This window comes from Parus major, chromosome 8 (genome assembly GCF_001522545.3).
Source record: "Parus major isolate Abel chromosome 8, Parus_major1.1, whole genome shotgun sequence".
Classification (NCBI taxonomy): domain Eukaryota; kingdom Metazoa; phylum Chordata; class Aves; order Passeriformes; family Paridae; genus Parus; species Parus major.
The window spans coordinates 10337529-10354656 of NC_031777.1; the positions used below are offsets into that span (position 1 = coordinate 10337529).

At 35.9% G+C, this 17128-nt stretch overlaps 1 protein-coding gene across 3 annotated transcripts in view; it reads left to right on the forward strand.

The window, feature by feature from the left end:
- The window catches only part of VAV3 (vav guanine nucleotide exchange factor 3), a 192217-nt gene that overhangs the window by 142146 nt on the left and 32943 nt on the right, over positions 1-17128 (forward strand). The window lies entirely within an intron of this gene.

Consider the following 17128-nt stretch of genomic DNA (forward strand, 5'->3'; position numbering starts at 1 on the left):
TTCTGTGGTATCATGACAGCAGCAGCTCTTAAGAAAATGAAATGCTTGTTATAGGTTGTATACTCAAGTGGGTGAACATTTCCTCTGGAGACCCATTATGTGTCTGTATAAAATATTCAATGTTTTTCAGTGTAGCTGTGTGATATTTTTAGTGTCATTTTTTACAGTAATTATGTTTCGTCCTTTATGTTTCTTGTATAGTTTAATTACTGGAGATTTGTTATGCAGATATTATTTGGAATATAAGTAAGCTGTGGATTATTAAATATCTCTAGATGTGGACATCTGAGAATAGTTGGAGTTAAACATTAAACAGGATGGCAATTCTGTACACCACATTATAGCCTGGCAGAGCTAAGCACTTTTCAAAAAGTAGGAATGCTGGTTGTGCCACTAGCATTGCAGCTGCCTTGGCTTGGAAAGTCTAAATGTTGTAACTAGCCGAAGCAGACCACACCTTTCTTACTCACGTACCTTTGACATGTTTTGGAACACGTATCGTCACTTTGTTCCCTCTAGCAAAATAAACCTGCTTCATGATTCTAGAAATTGTTCTGTGTGTCGTGACGACTGCAGTCATAAAAGAAAAAAATGAGCACCCTGTAACTCTGAAAATTAATACAGTCAGAGGGGAAAACATCAAGGGTAGGAATTAAATAATGCAGAAGGGGATGATTTATTCCAAGTGTTTGCTAACAAGACTGAGTTCTTCCCATTCATTGGTCCATGTTGCGGTGAAGTGTAATTGTGTGCTTGCAGAATAGTCCTTATAGGTTCAGTACCTTTAAACAAAGCTGTCTCATACAGAGTCATAGAAGATCAAGTAATTTAGCTTTGAGAACTTCTTGAGTATACTGGTGATTTTACTTGCTGTTGAAGTCTGATAGAAGTATTTGCAGGATCTTTGTATACAAAGATACTTTAAAAGTAGTTTTTATTGAAGACTAAGTACCACTGAAATCACCAAAAGTAGTTGAACTGAGTAGATGTTTAAATGCTGCATGTAGCCAATGCCTAAAATACAGTTCTGCTCACCCCCTGCCTTGCCCATTTACTTACACAGAACAGTTCTTGGAGTTGTTGGGATAATATTGTTATGAAGTTCATGGTCCTCGTAATATTTTTGAAAGCCAAAAGAAATGCAGAACATCTGCATGAACTTTAAATCCCTCTATTGGAGACATGGCTGTAGAAGACTTCCTACAGAATTGCTTCTGACATTTTAAAGGTTTTAAACAAATAATAATGAGAAATATATTACATACTAAAGTGCTCTGTACACATACTTTCAGTTTTCAAACGAAATCAGCTTTTTGTTTTGCATTTTGTCAGGATAGGCATTCTCTGTCTTCCTGTAATTCAGTGGGTAAAACTTTTAAAGTCTGGTAAACTCCTGGCATCTATTTTGCATAATCTAAGTACTAGTGTTCATCAGATTGCACATTGCTTTGAGAGACAGATGCTATCCAGAGGGCAACACTCGGAAGGGATCAGTCATGTCAGGCATACATTAGTGCATTGAGCCTCAGAGTTTTCCAAAAGCACTGACATGTGAAGTTCTGAAGAATCTGAGCACCAGGATGCTCTTTTTGCTGAGAGAGATGGTGAAAAGGTTGACTGCCCAGACTGCTTTGTCTTTAGAAGGTTTGGTCTGCTGCTGCTGCAGCCGCTGCTGCAGGCAGTGATGTGATGGTGCTGAGGCATGGGTGCTAGGCTAGGGAACAGACACTTGCTGTGAATCAGTAACCAGCACCTGCATTGACTATATATTGATGGAGTTTGATATCACCAGTAAATACAAATATTTTGGGTTACAACTTGCAAGATTGTTCTGTTAGGTCTGTCATGGCTATTTTAGTAAAAATACTGAACAGCACGGTCAAGTTAATGCATTGGTGCTTCTCTTTTTATGCTTAGAGTCAAATTCAACTTTTGCTGATACAGGTTAGCCCAGAATGAAAAATCACTTAAATTTGATGAGAAGTAGTGCAAGTTGAAAGATGGTCAATGGGAGGATACTGGATTAAAATATCTTGTTTCCTGCTGGTGAAGCTCATTGATGAAGGAACCTATCTAGCTGAAGTACCCTAAAGGCACTAAGTTAGTTTATGGCTTTTTCATTTGATTTTCTTTGAAGTTGGTTTAAAAGTTTTGACAGTAACAGTTTCCTCCTTGAGATTTGCTTTGTGCTGAATAAGAAAGAAGGGTAGAAAGAAAAATGATTAATGGATGATGAGGCAGAGAAATTCCCTTGAAATCGGTCATAAGAAAAACATGTATACAAAAAGAAAACTGCGCAGAAACTGTACAGGTGAAGACAAGATGGGAAATCCTACAAAAATGGGAGATCCATTGGTAGATCCTACAAAATACGGCTTTGTTTTTACCCTCTGCACTGGGCCTTCAGCCTGCAATCCAGTTGCAGGGAACCTCCTGAATTACTTCATCTATGAAGTTTTAGTGGGACAGGTTTTAAATAACCTTTCTTTGGAATAAGGAAGAGATAATAATAAGCATTGATGAAATAGACTGGTGAATATACGTGCAGCCATAAATCTGGGAAAAATTTGGTCTACAGCTTGCATATGACTGTAGAATGACATGATTCTGCTTAAAAACATTTGAGATGTGATCAGACTGGTGTCAGCTTTTACATGGAATGGGCTTGTGAAATGATAATTATATGACGTTTTATTCTCATGTAGGGAATGTGTTTAAGCATGGGTTTTGCACTATTGGCTTAAATGACAAATGAAGCATTCATATGTATATTCATAAGCACAAATTCTCATTGTGTGAATTTGAAAAAGATGATGCAGTCTGACCAATGTTTTTTAATGGAAATAATTTCGTATTTGTTTTAATGTGAGTAAAAATTACTGACTTTTTCAGCAATAGAAATAGTAGTGTATGTTTGCTGTCTTTTTTTTTCAGCATAAAGAGTCTAAATGTGATAGATTCACAGCTTTGAAACTGGTTTTACTCTAAAGACTTCTGCTATTACAAACATTGGAATTTTAATCTCTAGAGGTGTGAAAGTATATTTCATATCAGAAGGATAAACTTGGTAAAAATAGAACACTAGAAGTCTTATAGTCAAGATTCATTGTAGATTAAACTCAAAATCTGATCTGTGAAAGATCACTGCTGTACATGTTCTGACTTCTTAAACAGCTGATTTCTTTATAAGCAAGGATAAGAGATTAGAAAACCTCAGTTCTGAACTGAGGGCCAGAACCAATATTTTTCCCTTTACAGAAAATAAAATATTGTCTGACTTTTTTGGGATGAAGGGACTAGCAAGTCAGGTATACAATGCAATAGCTTGGGAAAATGTATTTTTCAGCCTAGGAATTCAAAATTCAAATAATTTTAAAAAGAGATATTTGTATTTCTGGTTGGTGTCTGGTCCATACTTGCTTTGTGAATCCTCTAATATTGGTTTTACATAGATTATAAAAAACCCCACAGGATCTGAAGAGAGTTACTGGGTTTATGGCCTGAAATATATGCATTAAATAAGTAACAACAACAATCTGTGTAAGGAGGAGTACAGTACTGAAGATATGTTTATTTCATTAGCTATAATGTTAAATAAGCTACTTTGTGCTTCGTATTTTGTTGAAATTGGACTTTGGAATCCTTTAACTAAGTTGTGTTATTGTTATATGTGTGTGATTAGTAATTAGTGAGACAATATTCAGGTGCTTGCACAGTGTGGTAGTATTTGCATCTTTGGAGTGAAAAATTAAGGGTTAGTGTGATATTGGCAATTTAAATTTTCTTTTCAGTTATGAATAAAGTATACTACACTGTGAGATATTTCAACAGATCCTTACACAGTGTGCTCTATGATATGCAAGTCTAACTCTGATTTCCATTTCAGTGCTACTCCCAGCATATGCCCAGCCAAAAGCAAAATCTGGCTCAATCTCAAATGCTGGGATATCCCAACCACCAGATAATTCTTTGCCAAGTATGCAGTTGTTATAGATAAAACTACTCTTTAACTTAGAATTTGAAGCATGTTGCCCATTTTCTTGTTTTGTTGATCTATCCAGGTACATCCTTAGTAGTTCTGACTGACTGTTGTCTTTCTCATTCAGCCCAGTATAGAGAATACCCAGTTTCATGGATGAGAAAAGATAACCTTCAGTGTGAAGCCCAGTGCTGAAAACAGGCATTCAGGAATTTATTTCTCCACTTCAAGAGTGGCAGCAATTACCTGGGATTCTGGCTGTGGTTTTGGTGGCCCAGTACTAAGTGGCTGTCAGTATCAGAACTGAGATGCAGTTGAGAACAAGAATTGAGCCACAGAATGAGGTCTACAAAAAAAAAGGGCATTAAACAAGCCCCCAGTATTTCATGAGGAGTTGACTGATGTCATTGATTGTATCTCCTTATTAGGATTGTCTTCATTAGGATGAATTAGACCAAGTAGCATATTTTTGCTTTGGTAAAGGAATTCTTGTATATAGAACCAATAAATACATTGATAGGTATTTTTCATATACTTTTAATACAGTTATTTGATTGTATTTCCTGTAAATAAAATGTAGGAGTGAATAGAAATGCCTCAAGTACTAGAATATACGTATAGCAGTCTTCTCCAGCTTTAGATACTGTTAACATGGAACATAATGATGTGTTTTAATGGCTTGACAAAATGAGTGTGACTGTAAATTAAATTGAGGAAATCCAGAAGGAATACTGAAGCAAATAGAAATATTTCATGAAACCTCCTCTAGTGACAAAATAGTTGTTTGACAAAGTTTGAGGTATTTTATAAAGAATTTTGTGAAGAATTTTAGATTTACTGAGTAACTTAAGACTTCTCTGCATGGTAATTTTTTAAGCAAGCTACAGAACCAAAAATGAGTTTTGATTTTATATATACATGACACATGTTTAACTTTTGGCTGGGTTTTATTCAGCTATGGATACTTCTTCATTTTCTACACAGCATCTAAGCACTTTGTTCAAGGTACCTATAATGTACCCAGTACATGTCTCTAGGAATCTTTGTGGAACAGAGAAATTGCAAGTCAGAATGGGTTTAATGGGAGCACACTTGCTGCAAAGAGAACACTCCTTGGCAGGAGAGATGTGATACTGCTTACCAACACGGTGTGGAATCTTAAGTTCCAGGGACTTTGATTGATTGTAGCTCTAACCTGACCATCTCTTGGTATTGATAGACATGTTTGAACATGTTTTATGTCAGTGGCTGGGATGGGGTTGGTGTTTGAGACCAGAGTCAGTGAATTTCTTCGTGGTCCCACATCATGGGACAGCTTCTCTCAGCTGGGCCTCAACAGCAGTAAATTCAGAGATACACTGAACTATGTGGCCTAATTTGAGAGATTAAATTAATTTATCTCACATATTTATTAAAAATACATATTACATTCAAGATATTTGCCTTTTTTTTCCCTTTCCTCTACTGTGCTTCACAGAACAATGAATTCATCTTTGTTTTGTTACAAGAAAAGACATGTCTAATGTTTTGCACCAAGAAATTTTCCACTAATGCGTTTCTGGAAGGTGAAGCAGAGTTTCGTCTTCCAATGAAGCATTTCAAATGCAGTTTAATGATTTTTATTTGGGTTGTTTTATTTTAAATTAAAATTATTTTTGCATTCCTGTTGGGGAGAATTATTTGAAAGGTGCCTGTCCCCTTGGCATCTCAGCAGTGAGCTAACATTCAGAGAAGAACATAGCCTTTAGCCTTTTCTTTTAATGAAACATCAGAAGACCCAGATGCCAAAGGGTGAAATGTATTTATTTTGTCAAACTCTTTCATCTTTGTCTGGTTGGATTGCAAGATTAGTTTGTAGTTGAGTGATTTAAACTCTTTTGTCTTATTGGATGTGTTTTTGGAAATGTCTCTATATCTTAAGCAATTAACATTTTATTTTTCTCTTAGAGAAATAATGGTATTCAATACATGCTTACCCATATACTACTATAATTTTTAAGCTGAGTCGGATTAAAAATCCTTCAGTATCTTTCTCTTTCTCTGCATAAAAACACTAAGCATCAACTATTAAACCAAAATGTCACTGTTTAGAGATAACTGCGAGGAAGTTGTCAGGAAGAAAAAAGGAAAAGGTCAAGTAGAGGTGGAAAAAATAGGCATACAAATATGATGGATAAAACAAAAAATTACAGTTTTTTATTTAAACACACACAAAAATAGTCCAGCACTATTTAAAAAGAATGAAGATACCCGTGCCAGCAGCTATATGGCCCAAATTTACCTTTACTTACCTTGGCAAGTGGAAGAGAATTGCTTGGTATCTGGTAAAGTTTATTGGGATTTACTAATCTCTTATTCATCTTCAAGAGGAAAATTGCTTTTACACATCTATTTTCATATCTGATTTTAATCTTCAGGGTGCTGTAATTCTCAGAAGGCAAAACAAAGATAATAAGGCAATGAATGATTAAAAATAGTCAAAAGTAACTGAATTTTAACAGTACTCTAAAGCATATGGTTTCTTTTTTTGTGGCTCACTCATTTAACTAAATCAGTATTTGATCATTACTTCAAAGAAATTCTCACACAAAGAATTTGGGAAACACTGGAAAATTGAAAGAAGCCATCCCATGGGAGAAAAAAGACTGCTGAAAATTCACACAAGAGAAGCTCCCAGAACTGCCTCTGCCTTTTGCCTGAGGAAGGTTTTAAAGCTTGGTAGAAGAGGCCAGAGGCAAGAGCCTGAGAAACTGATGCTGCTTTTCAGGAGAGTTTTTAATCTACTCACCACTTTGAGATTCCCAGAGAAGGGAACAATGAGGCTGAGTTGGGCTGCAGGCCAATCTAGCTCAGGATCTCTCCAACAGTAGCCAATTAAATGGATGCTGAGGGATAGAATTTGGGGTAAGGTACTGTGGTACTTCCCGCTTGTATTTGTTTCTTAGTTCTTAGTTTTCTTTCCATGTATTTTCATTACCACTTTTTAAACCAGTCAAAAATCTTCACAACATCCTTTACCTGTCATTCTCATAATTAGTTGTGTGAATAAAGCACATCTTTTTGTTTGCTTTTAACCTGCTACTTATTACTTTGATGCCTGTAAGTTTTTGGATCAAGAAAATTAATAACAAATAAGGAAATAATCAGTACTTTTTCTCTGGTCACTATTATGCCACTCATGAGTTGTCTGTCATGTCCCCTCCAGTCATGTGTCCTCTAGCCTGAAGAGCTATTTCTTAATTCTTCTGATACAGAAGCTCTTCTGTATGTCTGACCATCCTGCTTGCTTGTTTGCATGCTTCTAGGTCCAAGAGTAGTCAGTCTTTCTAGTTCTGTGTCTACCACAAGAAATTTCTTAGTGTTGGTACAGGGCAGAAGCAGATTATGATATTGAAGAACTGTTTTTAAAAAATACTTAGCAATTACTCTGAGATGTGTTGTCTCTGTGATGATACCTGTTTCACACTCCTTCATTATATATGAATATTCAGTCCATATGTTACTTTAAGTCTTTTGTGAAGGTGTGACCAAATGGCCTCCAAAGATCCTTCCACCCAGACTTATTCTCCAATTTTGAATTCTGTTGTTCATGAAATCTTCCTTCAGTCCTTTGCAAGTAGTGTTCTTCTTAAAGGAATACTTTTACACCTTCTCCAAGACTCCACTCTTACTCCCATTTCAATAATGCTTATTAATTTTTTGGACAAGGAAGGGCCACGGATTCCTTAGGGTGACCCTTCTGGACATTGTCTTCTATTTGAAAAAATTACTGTGGATCCAACCTTTTATGTCCCGTCCTTTTGTTGTTTATTTACTGGGGGCAGGGGTGGAAAATTTTCCTCTTACATCATGTAAGCTGGAAGGGAGCCTCATTGTGAATCCAGTTAAAATTATTTTTCTAATCCACATTAACATATAATCCTGCTTCTTCATTGTCTGCCTTAAAGAACTCTAAACAATGTCCCTGAGTTGTTCTTAAAAAGTATTTGTAGTCTTTATATTATCCATATACTTGTAGATTCTGTTTCTGCAGTAGGCTTTAGCAGTCTGCTTTGTACAACTGTCAGATATTTGTGTTGAGACATCTACTAATTACAACTGAGTTTCTTTAAAATGTTTTCTTCACATATAACTGCCTATTTTGATGGTACTGAGTTGTTTTAAGAAATAGCTTGTAGATCATAATTCTCAGCCCAGCGATGTAATGTTTGAATTTATTTGGTACTTCGCATTTTTAAGTAGTCACATTATAAAACCTGATCTGATGGATTTTTCAGTAGAATCAATTTATTCAGTTGTTTTAACCCTTAGATGTAGTTTATTCAGGAAGAAAAGTTAAAGTCCTTTTCTGAGGCATTAAGTGAAAGAACTTGGAGTTCAGCCCTCATTGCTGCTCTTGCTGACCTGCAGATAAATAGAAGACCTGTTCAGTCTTGCTCTTCTTATAACTTCTGTTTCTTAAGCTTCAGTGTGCAACAGGGAATTAAAAAGTAACTTCATTATCTGATACCTTGAAAACGTGCCTCAGTCCCTTAACCTTAGAGGTTATTCTTTAACCAGCCTGTTTGGAAGAGGGCATGTGGGAGAGGGGAGAGCTTAAGGCTCTGTCTTTCAGTTCAGACAATGAAGTGTGATGTTTACTCTTCTTGGACTGTTTTCCTTAATTGGGTTTGACAGCAACAAATAGCATGAAATATGGTATAACAAAAGCTGCATGTATGGATCACAGCTTTCCTTCCAGAACAGTGTTACACTCCTGGCAGCAGTAGCAGTTTTCTTGTGACTGGCAGGGATCATTTTAGTATGTTGGAATTCACTTAATGCTGGTGTATCTTCTACAACATTTTATTCTTTATTTCTTCTTTACATAAGAACCTTCAGGTTGCCCTATAATTTTCACCCTCAACTTTTTTTGCTTCATCATGGGGACAAGAAAGGCTGAAAAGGAAAAGAGTATGAGGCTTAATGATAGGGACTTAAAGCTCCGACTCCTCCTGTGCATTGTGTGCCAGTTTTGTTATTTGCCCGTTTCTGGTGGTATTGATTTAAACCCTGTAATTGTGTGTTGCTCTGCACAAGGCTCAGGCACCTGAGAAACACTGAATGATCAACTAAGCTCAAAAAGCTGATGCTGGGATTTAAGTGTCTAATGTGTATTCTTTCTCAGGGCAGTATTTTGGGAGAAAGAACCAAGTCTGGGTGTTCTGCTGGTGTCAGTTTGATCTCTGGTGATTCTTTGATGTAACTACAGGCTGTTGCCACAAGGTGTGGTGTTTTTTCCCACTAAGGTGTCTCCTTACTGCCTTTCTTTTGCATCTATGGGTCACCTGGTCACAGGCTAAATAACTTCAGTGAGATAATGGCAAACTGGTCATGGGAGGCAGCAGCGATAGCTGCAATGAGGAGATGAGTGAGATAAGCCATCCTGACTTAACGTGGGATATCAACCCACATACTTTATTGCTTTTGGGTATGCTTTCTGTCTTAACAAATATCACACTATGCTGGAATATATAATCCACATTCAGACTGGAAACCACAAATGGAAGGAGAACTTTCACTATTGTGCAGACGAATATATGAGGTTTTCCTTGACAGGGAAGGAAAGGAGCAAAAACATATAAGATGCAGTGTGATCACAATGGCAGCATTGATGTCTTGACAGGGACTAAACTTGATACCTATTTTTACTGCATATATGATAATGTAGCAATAAGGTCTTGATTTTCCAACAAAGATCAAGTGATGGATTTAATTTCAAGTATGCTTTCATTTTTGCATGTAAAAGAAGATAATTTACAGCTTATAATTTATTAATCATGTAAGCAATCTTCAAGTTAAGAACTTACTTATGTGTAAACATAGAAAATTAATCTACTTAAATTCGTAAACTATTTTGAAAATTTTTACTAAAAATTGAAAATATTGAATATTGATGAAAGGGAATATGTAGAAACAGTGTATCAGAATAGTACAAAATTTTTCATATACTAGTTGTGCTAGTAAAGGCTGACATAAATGAAGACAATAAAAACTTATGTGTAAGATATATATATTTTTATACTCATACTGGATATTTTCCTTGTAGTCTGAATGTCTTTGTCTAGGTATATCTGCTAATTGAGGCTAGGGATACTACAAATCCATGGGAAAGCTGGAGGCATCACAAAATATGACGCATTTTGAATTTTTTAGAATTTGTTTTCGTAGATTGCCAATACTTCATATATGCAAAGTGTGCAGCATAAAAACAAAATCCCAAGTATATACTATTTAGGGATAAACAATTTTGACTGCATTGTGGTGTTAACAGTGATATACATATTCATCCTTTTCTACTTTTATAGTACAAATACTTTGTAATGAAAACAAGTTTTATTATCTTTTCTCAAGGAAAATTGATTTGCTGTAGCCTATACAGACCAGAAGTAAGTAGGCATATTTTTTAAGAGCAGGTTTGTTTTAGCCAAAACAATGGTGTCTTTTCATGGCTTTAATATAATTTCATAATTCTTGGCAACATTTGTCTACTTTGTGTGCAAAGAAGACGTATAAAATGTGATTTTTTTTGCATGTGTGCTAAGAACTATCAGTAAAAGAGGTATCTGATGTAATTAGGGTAGAGGCTACAGAGAAGAAAAATTGCTTAAAGAGTAAGGTCATGAGAGTGTTTAACTTGAAAAGCTGAAGGATTATACAGCATTATGAAGGGGGTGCGTGCAGGCAAAATTATTTGTCGTGTGCTGGGACCTGCCTGCTTTGCTAGGCATCAGCCACTTGCCTTTCATGTTCTGTAATAATTTAAAATGCTTCTCTTGCCAGAGAATTTAATTCTTGTAAATAACAGAAATGGGAGACTAAGGCCTTTCATCTTAGAGGCAGGTGCTATTAGTCAATACTGAACACAAAAGAAAATGCAGGAAAGAGAATTAAATTCTTAGTTTTGCAATTCTTGCTGAGTAAAATGTCAGAATATTTTCAGCAATGTGTGTTTTTAAATTTGATACCTGTGAAAGATTCTAGGTTGCATAGCTATGTACTTTTATGGATTATATGTTGTTTTTAAAATTACTCATTCTGTGAATTCTCAATTCTAGAAAAAAATGTTTTGGTCCTGTACAAGAGTCATCACATTTTGCAGTATTAAATTCTGTTTCCAAAGTGAGGTTCCTGTTTTCAAGTGTTTTTCCTCTTACTGGTTGCTGCAGAATTATCCCTGGGCATAGGGAAGTCAGTGTTTAAAGTACAGCTCCAAATAAGCACTTCTCTGGAATAATGGACTTCTATATTCCAAGATTTGTCCCTGTTTTTCAGAGCCTTTTGCTGCACGTAATCTACTGACACACCTTCATAGCTCATCTGTAGTATCTGCCCAATGCAAGTTGTTGGCCCTGCAGGGCAGGTGCATGTTTGAACATATACACAAAGTAGAATGCCATGCCTGACTATGGCATCACATTAGAAGATGTGCTAATTAACACTGGTTAATCTTCATACCATGTGGTTTTATAAAAAGCAGCACCACATGTACCACACTTTTTAATTCATATGCCAAAACTCCATTTTACTTAATTAAAAAAAAAATTAAAAAATTAAGCTTCTTGCTTTTGAGGCAACATAATTTTTAAAGTTTATATCCCTAATTCACCTCCTTGACTACATTAAAAGGATAATATTTCATTACTTTGTCGAAACAAATGAAAACTGTGTTTTTGAACCTGATTATTCTTTGCTTTTTATTCCCATGAAACATTTAACTCTCAGCTGTTTCTAATGCCTGTTCAAGGTGCTGAGACTCTTTTCAATCCAGGCAAAATCCCTTTCTCTAACAAAGATAGCTGCCTGTGTGACTACAAGTAAGGAGTAGTTGCTTGAATAAACATTTGAAGTAAAAATTGAACAAAACTGCAAAACCTTTTCCTTAACCTTTGTTTGGACGAAAATCTGCTGTGAAGAGGAAACCAAAGTCTGTCAGTGAAGGAAAAACAGTTTTTGCTCTTAATGAATCACAAAAAGTATGTGGCAATGACCATTAGGAAGTCAGTGAATTTCTTAGCTCTCTGCTTCCTTTCAGTGCAGTCATGGAGAGAGGAGTCCTCTTTTGAGAAATTACCTGTGTTTGAGTACAAAAACTAAGACATAATTTTGGAAGTGCACAATAACTTTCTGTTGTTTTAGACATACTTTCTTGGATTTGCAATCTGAAGTTCTCAATCTAGGACACGTTTAGGTTTTATGAATTAATATGGATCTACAAAGACAAATGTATGTATTATAGGGGAAGACTGATCATTTGAAAGGTGCAAATACAGCTTACGAAAATGCTTGCTGTGCAAATGGAATTGGGTTGGCATTTCTAGATTCTTTCATCAGTGTACTTGAATAATTTTTGTATTTATTTTGTGTTGTAACATTTTGTCACCTGACTTCCCAAAATACTTATAGTTTCTTTTCATTCTGCTTTGTGATACAAAAGTAAATTAAACCTCAGGAGTGAATTGGTGAGAGTTATGAGCAGAACCACCTTAAGGGCATGAGAAACAAATGGTCATTGGCCATCTAAATAAGAATAGAGTCATTCCTTTCCCAAAAAGCAGCCCTTGTGACTTTCCCTTCTGAAATTTAAAAACATGGCTCTTCAGAAGTGTTTTTGTAGTGCCAGTTTGTTTTTTGTTTTCATAGAGTTTAGCTTCCAAGCTCCTTAAAATGAGTGTCAGGATGTGCCGAATGCCCCTGCTTAAGAGTGAAGTAAGAAAATGCTTTCTGCTGGAGTTACTTTTCTAAATTAAAAAAAAATAAATAAGTTAATTCTGAAAGTTAGTTTGGATTTTGTATATTCTTGACTAAATTTCTTATTTCTGATCAAGATAAGCGCCATATTTATAGGAGCACTAATCTGACCTTGGAAAAACTGGAAACTAAAAGCTCCTACTGAGAGGGGACTGTTCACCTCAGTGAATGTCCATATTCCCATGCTGGTAATTTTATTAATGCTGCTCATATTTTCACTAAGCACAGTTATCCTCAAAAGATCTTTGCTGATAAAAGCCTTTGGGTGAAGTCACATACTGGCATTCAGAGCAGGGGAAAATGCCCATTTGTCTATGCATTGGTCTTTAAGCAGCAAAACTATTGTAATATAAAAAGAAATCAATGTGTAGAAATGTAACAGAACTCATACAGTTTCAAAAAGTCAGGCCTGTAAATAGAATAACATTGCTAGTCTTGTTTATTTTCCTTGCAATGAACTCCCACTATGTTCTGCGACATAGTTCCAAGTTTTGTGTGAACCTTAACCAGAAAATGGAGATATAGCCAATTATCAGGGGTCCTTTTGCTAATGATCAGATCTACAAAACTTGGGGAAGCATAAGAACTTCCTGAGTTGTGGTATTTTTCTGTTTTTCATAACAAGTTATTGACCAGACTGTTAGCAGACAGATTTTTTCCTCCCACACATCTTCATTTTGGTTGATGGTTGACCATTTTTGCAGAGGTCTCTGCCAAGAATACAGTTTCTATATGAAGCATTAAGGAGAAATGGTGGAAAAACTGAATCTTTGAAAAACTGTAGATTTGACAGGTAGTGAAGGACTGAGGAAACCCCAAATCATGTTTCAGTAAGGTTTTCAGGAAGGAACAGTTGTTGGAAGAGAGGGAAGACAGTGATGGAAAGCATGGCTAGGACTCTGGAAAAAAAAAAGTTTTTTTTTTCCAGTAGTTGTATGTGGTCTGGAGGATGACAGTCTTTAAATCTTCCCTTTTGATGGAAGAGAAATGTGAATGTTTATCAGATGTGGTTTGGAGTGCATTACAGATTTATCATCTGAATTTTGAGATAGTGAAGATTATTTTGCCCCACCCCCCCACATCCTTCCCCCTATATTGCCCCAGTGCTTGCAAGTTCTCTGTTTATGGAGGGGCTTCTTTACTTCTATAAGCAGAAACTTAACAGTTTAGTTAAGGCTCATGGTAGCTGATAAATGTTTTAATAATTAGCCTTATGTAGTTTTTTGACTTAAAAATTAAGTCAAGTGGCAAACTCCAGTTTTGTGGTTATTCATATGCCAGTCGTGAGACTTAATTGAATGTTACGCAAAGGCAAATCATTTAAAGAGAAGACAAGTGGAATATTCCTGAGTCTCAGGCACTGTCAGCATTTCAGCCACCTTGCCTTTAAGCTGGAAGGAGGAAGGTGTGGTTAGGATGCAGTTCTTTACTCTGAGGGTGGTGAGGCACTGGCACAGGCTGCCCAGAGAAGCTGTGGATGCCCCATCCCTGAAAGTGTTCAAGGCCAGGTTGGATGGGACTTTGAGCAATGTGGTCCAACAGAAAGTGTCTCTGCCCATGGCAGGAAGGTTGCAATGAGATGTTCAGTAAAGTTCCTTCCAACTCAGCCCATTTTATGATTTTATGAATGTAAGGCTTAGAAGCAGTATCTAAAATTAAAACTTCTAATTACAGATATATTTCTATTATAGAAAAATAATGACTTAAAACCAGGAGAATTAAAAGTTCAATTAAAATACCTTCTTTGAGGTAAGTCTGTGTACTTAGTAATTGTGTTAATTTTGTCCAATAGTAATTATTTAAATCACTGCCACTCTGAAGAGTGCTTTTAATAGACTGTGCTGGCATCTTCCATGTATATGAGTTCTGTAATTTGTGTTATAAGTACTTGTCCTAAAAGTTAAGAAATCCCACCCCAACCTAGTCTCTTTTGAGGCATTAATAGACTGTCTCAGAAATTGAATGTTAAGTAGGTTTTTAAAAGTGATTTGTAGTGTTGCTTTCCTCAGGTCTCCTCACTTAGCTGTGAAGGCCTTCTAGACAAGTTTTGCCTCGGCAGTAAAAAACAAAGCCACTGACTTCTGCTGTTGTGGAGATAGATGACACTGATGAGGAGTTGGGAAGCTGCTCTCCTGATAAATGCATAGAGAAAAACTAAGTTTACAGTGTATTCTGCAATAAAATTATTATGAACAGGAATTTTTAACAATGAAGCTAGCAGAGTTGATTGGAAGGATGCCAAAGGACTTTGTTTTCATACAGCCCATTCTCAGATTAGAGCTTTCCTTTAACTAGCTTTTAATATTAGTGTTGGATGTAGATGATGTTGCCAGAAAACCTGTCAAAGCTGGTGATTTTGTGTCACGGATGCTCAGACTGTGTGTATAACAGTTCCACCTGTTCTTCACACTGCTGTCCCTATCAACCCATCTGTTTTTCTATCGTAACTCCTTGTTACTTTAGTATTTGAAGTTATGCTTCTTGATCAGAAACCTTCAGAGTGTAATTTTACTTAGCATGGTGTAAATACTAATTTTTTCTTTCAATTAGAGTTCCGCTTTGCCTGTGTCTCTTTAGTTTCTGCTGTTAAAATTATCCATATCACTGTGGACTGCTGTTCAGACAGTTAGTCCCATGAGACACTGCCATGAGTTACTTAGCCCTCACTTCCTGGTTGGAGTGTGAAGATGAATGGAGATGTATCTGCTCAGAGATTTCAGGAGGAATATTCCCCCCAGTCTTTACTATGGAAGGCTTATCAATCACTAAATGCCAGCTTGTTTCTTAGCAGAACTGCATTCCCAATGTTTGTAGGTGCAAAGATATAAACCACAAAGGGTCAAACCAAGTTCAGAGGTTTCAAACAGACACCCAAAATGCTGTTCTGGTAAAAGAAAGACAGAATTAGTGAGCCTTTATGTAATTTCCTGTACGAAAAGAAATGCTATTTTCTGGAAACATCACAACGTGGCTTTGTCAGATAGCCTAAAATTCTGTTTCAGATTCAAAGCCTCATGAAGTCAGGAGGCTTCATTCCATTGCATTAGTGTTTGGTTTTTTTAATCAGGTTATAAATATTTGGTGACTAGGCACTATTTTTCATAGAGAAAAAGAAAGTCTTCGTATTAACTAGGAAGGAATGTTTAATGTAGACAAAGTTGTTTCATGTCTTTCTGCTAATAGTATAAAGTTTACTCCCAAATTCACCTTTGAACCCTGCTCTCCTATATGCTGTGTCATTATTTTGTACGTTAGAATGATCCCTGCCCAAAGTGTAAACCACATTTTGGATTGCTGGGAAATAACAGATGCTGGAATCAGTTTTGACAGATAGAGGTCATAATAGGGCATGCATTATGCATGTTGTTAGCAAAAAATAACATTTTTGAATCTCTGCATGAAACTCTGAGAGTCATTCAGTGTTCTTTAGAAATGCAGAGCTGCTGTAAGGAATACAAGTAGTTTACTTTGTTTCATATATAATGGATATTCTAATTTACTATGTTAATTCTAAATTGTAGCCTTCTTCCTTGACTCATAATTATCAGATGAAATACTCAAATGAATGGTATGGTTTATCAAATGTTTTATTTTTCTGTAATGTAACCTAACTGGTACTTTATAAATCTTGTCTCTATCATGCTTTCTGTTTTTCTCATGAGCTACAATTTAGATCATAAATTTATGTTAGTTCTGTGACCCAGAGCCTGGCTATGAACTTTTCTAAGAATCTGGGCTTTTTTCTTGGTTTTCAGGTGAAGTAAATTTTAGCTATTTATTTGTGTCATAACTTTGTTTTGATATCAATGTTGGAAACTATCGTGCTCTTTTGTATCCTTAAATCAGAAAGTTTCCTCTTAAAAAACTTTGTCATGTGGAAATGACAAATGGAAGTCAATGGGATTTTTAACAATAATGATAATACATGGATGAAATCCTTATCTTGTCCTTTGTGTTGGAATTTTACCCTCTTTTTAACATGTTAATGAGCAATATTTTTGTGCCAGTTATGTTTCTACAAGTTTTCTGCAACTGGCAGTTAATGTCAGTACTACATTGAAATTGCAGTGTCTCTAAATGCTTAACATATTTCACATTTTATCATTAATGAATAGAGGTTCTATACTGTTTTTGACACAAATAATCCATAATTACACTTTAAAGCATTTCAGGTTTCTGTAGAATAGCACTTTTTCTTGTCTGCATTATTGAATTACAGCAGCCCTCAGGATTCTTAATGAGTATATTATGAATCCATGTGCCAATTAAAAATGAAATGTCAAGATAGACAAGGAAAATATCCTAGATCTTGCCTCTCTGAACTTCTGTAAAGCAGCTGGTGTACTGCCTCAGAGGAAT